Here is a 4,031-nt window from a genome sequence, read left to right on the forward strand (position 1 = left end):
AAGACATAAGAAAGTGCTAAGGAACGTTTGGTTTGTTGCAAATCTAATAGATGGCTTAGCCACGGAAATTCGCGGAATGCCCTTAAAGCAAACATTACAGAGTGTTTTCTTTGTGCCTTAATGAAGTACCTGCCATCAGTTTATCAGGTGAGGTCATACATGGGAGACCCCGACAAAACAGCGATTTTCAAAAGAAAGACGTAAGTACGTGCTAAATAAATAATCTTTGGTTTGTTGCCAATCTAGTAGATGACTTAGTCACGAAAATTCGTGGAAAGCCCTTAAAGCGAAGATTATAAAGTGTTTTCCTTGTGCCTTAATGAAATCCCTGCCATTAGTGTACCTTGTGAGGTCATATATGGGAGACTGCGACAAAACAGCGACTTTCAAGACAAAGACATAGGAAAGTGCTGAGCAACTTTTGGTTTGTTGAAAATCTAGTAGATGGCTTTGTCACGGAAATTCGCGGAATGCCCTTAAAGCGAACATTATAGTGTTTTCCTTGTGCCTTAATAAAAACCCTGCCATAAGTGTACCACTTGAGGTCATATATGGGACACTGCGACAAAACAGCGACTTTCAAGACAAAGATATAAGATGTTAAGTAACTTTTGGTTTGTTGCCAATCTAGTAGATGGCTTAGTCACGGAAATTCGTGGAATGCCTTTAAAGCAAACATTATAAAGTGTTTTTTAACGAAATTTCTGCGATCAGTTCACACGTGAGGATAACTACAACTGGCCAATCATCGAGTTGACAATAATATCCTTTCCAACCCCACCCTTTTTTAACAACAATAGTAAGAGAACGAGTACAGGCGAATTGCATCATGAACGTAGCATTAAAAGAGAAGCTAAATGATAGTATCTTAAGAGTCTGATGGATTTGGATACTATTTTATTAAAGCACAACTGGCTAACAAATTAGTTGACCCGAACACCTTTCGAACACCGTTTTTCATTCCCATCACGCAGAATGCCTATTGTTCTAGGGACATTTATTTGCTGTGCAGTCCAAATAATAGATCAGCAAAATTAGTGGCCAGGCGTGACTAGAGTGCCTCTCATTGGTTAAAGATTACGCGAGATTTTTCCCACAGGAATAACTGCTTTGCTCATTAACTTGTCAAGGTGGGGATAAGGTGTTTCTTGTATGAGGCTTTGAGCCTGATAATATTGACTACTACCAATGTCGCAAAATGCCAGTTTTAGGATTTCCATAAGATTCGCTTGTTTACCGGAAATAAATGATTCAAAGAAACATTCTGTCACTAGCTCCTTTGAAACACAAGCAAAAGCAAAAAATATGCTTTTGTCGGATCATGTCCTCTTACGAGCAAACGGCAGACTGAAATTAGCTCTTTACAACGAGTTAGCCACAACTCGATTCATATTACTTAACGGAGAAAAAAGAAGCGAGATTGAAATAACATTCATTGTTGGACTTAACTCGCGTACATACGCACAATTGTGGTGCTGTGTATATCTTAAATGAAGAAGAGCAAGCAAAATGTGCGAGCTTGCAGGATTTTAGCATCATTAAGCTTGGTATTTTGTTACGTTAAAGAATCATGCTTAGTTATAACAATCATCCGGTGTTTGGTAAGAAATCCAAGGCGTGCTCTTTGTGAAAAGGGGCGTGTCTCTGTCTGAAACCCAATGAATATGAGTTCAGTGGAGGGAATATATTCTTTCATTACATTGGCCAAGTGCTGGTTAATTCATAATTTCATATTCACGAAAAACTGGTACACAGAGAGCACCAACTCCAAAAAAGCACGATCCTTCCCTCAAAGCTAAGTTCACTAGCCAGCAGAAGTTGTTAAAGTTGCCATCGTTCAAGAACGACACTGCCCAATAATATAACAAAAAAGAGAGAAACTATTTTGCAACCAAGGAAGATATATTTTTTTTAAGTGTAAGGGGATTTTTGTGATGCAACTTATAGCCACAATGTCCTAAAAGAACTGCCATAGGTATAGATATCGAAAACACCGAGTTACACCCCTTAAATTTAGAAAAATTACGAAATGCATGTTTTTGGGATTCCAAATGAGAAACATCAAAGTTCTCATTTGACTACGTGCTGTTAAAATGTTTTTATTAAGCATTCATGCAAAGCGTTTTGGAGGCTTAGATTAACACCAGAAACCTCTACAGTCAACTTTAAAATGTAATTTCCATCCCATTCATGAACGTTGCACAGGATTACCTAAAAAAAGTTATGAACAAGCATGAAAACTAATTTAGCCTCGGAAGAGACCTGAACTGCTGAAGTTGTTCCAAAAAGTTCAAGGCAACTCAGTAGATATATATTTGTTGGTGCTCTATTTCACCAGGGTGGTTAAAATAAGAAAATCATAGTTACCTTGGACACTATGGATTATCCAGAAGCAAACGCTTAACCAAAGCGGAAAACTTCCTTGAATGCGGTGCACCAGTTTGATATAATGCCTATTCTATGAATTGCTAAACTTTATATTTTTCCCAGGTTCACAACTTGGCGTATCCAATACCAAATGACAAGTTAGAGTTTTCCTTTGACATTTTTTTGTATTCAGTTCTCTGCCTGTAATCGCATTAAGTTTGACACTATTGTCTAAAGGAAGACTAGTTGAACATTTACGTGTATATGTTGTGGTTTATTTTTGTTTTTGGTTTGAAAAGTTTATTCTTCTTCAAACCAGTTTGCTGGTTTAAATTTTTTAGAACACTGCCCTTTTTAACATAACTGGATATCTTTCTGTGATTAATTTTATGGAGTATGCACAAAATAAACTTGAGAAATCATTTTAAGATTATTATGATGGATTGTTGTCGCTATCAAAGACAATAATAATTAGTTATGCACGTGAACAATAATCTTTGGTGTTTAGGGATAATCGTGCAAGGCTTGGTGATTAGGGTTAAGCTCTCAATTAGGTTTACGCACTTATTTGAAACGGATAGCAGTTCAGGAGGTGTATAACAACTGCAGACTGCCTACAAATAGCACTTGTAAACAGTGCTTAAGTCTATACCCATTTCAAATAACGCTGCGAAGCAGTATTTAAGTCTAAGCACCACTTTAAAACGATTAGCTTTTACTGCGAGTTACAGTTAGTCTGCGGTCTGCAAATGTCAGACACTGCATTCTAGGTAAGGGATTGGCACGCATTGTAGTGATTGTAGTAATCACGTATTTGCACTGTTTAGTCTAAAACAACCGCTGTCTTGGTTTTTGGTCTAACAATATTCATGGTTTGTGGAAGTAAAGCATTCTTTCACATGTAGGATAAAGGGGTTTAGTTTGTAAAGAAGCTGTAGTGCTGTGTCAGTGGATAATTGAAATAAACAAAAGGGTTTATCAACTGAGTTGATATGGTAAGTTGATCACTGTAAAGAAATTTGAAAGCTGACGCTTGGAGTGTTAACCCTCCGTCAGAGCTAAACCCTTTCCTGTCTTTCACAAGTAGGACTACTTTTCATAATGAATAAAACAGTGATATTTCCAATAATGCCTTTGGCAATACAACTTGTGTAATAGAAGATTTAAAATATTTGTCTCTCAGATTTTCAATTAAATAGAGCTGTATACAACTGGAAAGTAACTACATTACGTTAAACATAACGATGGTATTATTTGTACTGTTACAATATTAATTATATACTAGAATTTATAATCGCTAGTTGTTGTCTTTCAGTAGCATTTGGAGTAATGATTGCAAGTTTGAATGAGGCCTAACACTACTGTGAATTTTTTTGTACCCAATTATTCCATCAGGGATCAGCCCTAGTATTGGAATTGGGCCCACACAAGGACAGAGAAAAACTCTGACCAGTGTGGGATTTGAACCCACGACCTTCGGATTAGATCACCGCTGCTCTACCGACTGAGCTACAAGGCCATCGCTAAAAAGCGATTACCTCAAATTAGGGTTGGGCCGAGGCGAATTTGTCCTTGTGAATAACATCTCACATACTCACGGCCAGCTCCCGTTCTGGCTTTGTAGCTCAGTCGGTAGAGCTGCGGTGATCTAATCCGAAGGTCGT

General features: G+C 37.6%; 1 pseudogene; it reads right to left on the bottom strand.

Annotated features, from left to right (window-relative positions):
• Nucleotides 1-2,430, bottom strand: part of LOC138034762 (uncharacterized) — a 20,748-nt pseudogene extending 18,318 nt beyond the window's left edge.
• Between the last annotated feature and the right edge of the window lie 1,601 nt (nt 2,431-4,031).

This window comes from Montipora capricornis, unplaced genomic scaffold, assembly GCF_036669925.1.
Source record: "Montipora capricornis isolate CH-2021 unplaced genomic scaffold, ASM3666992v2 scaffold_163, whole genome shotgun sequence".
Taxonomy (NCBI): Eukaryota; Metazoa; Cnidaria; class Anthozoa; order Scleractinia; family Acroporidae; genus Montipora; species Montipora capricornis.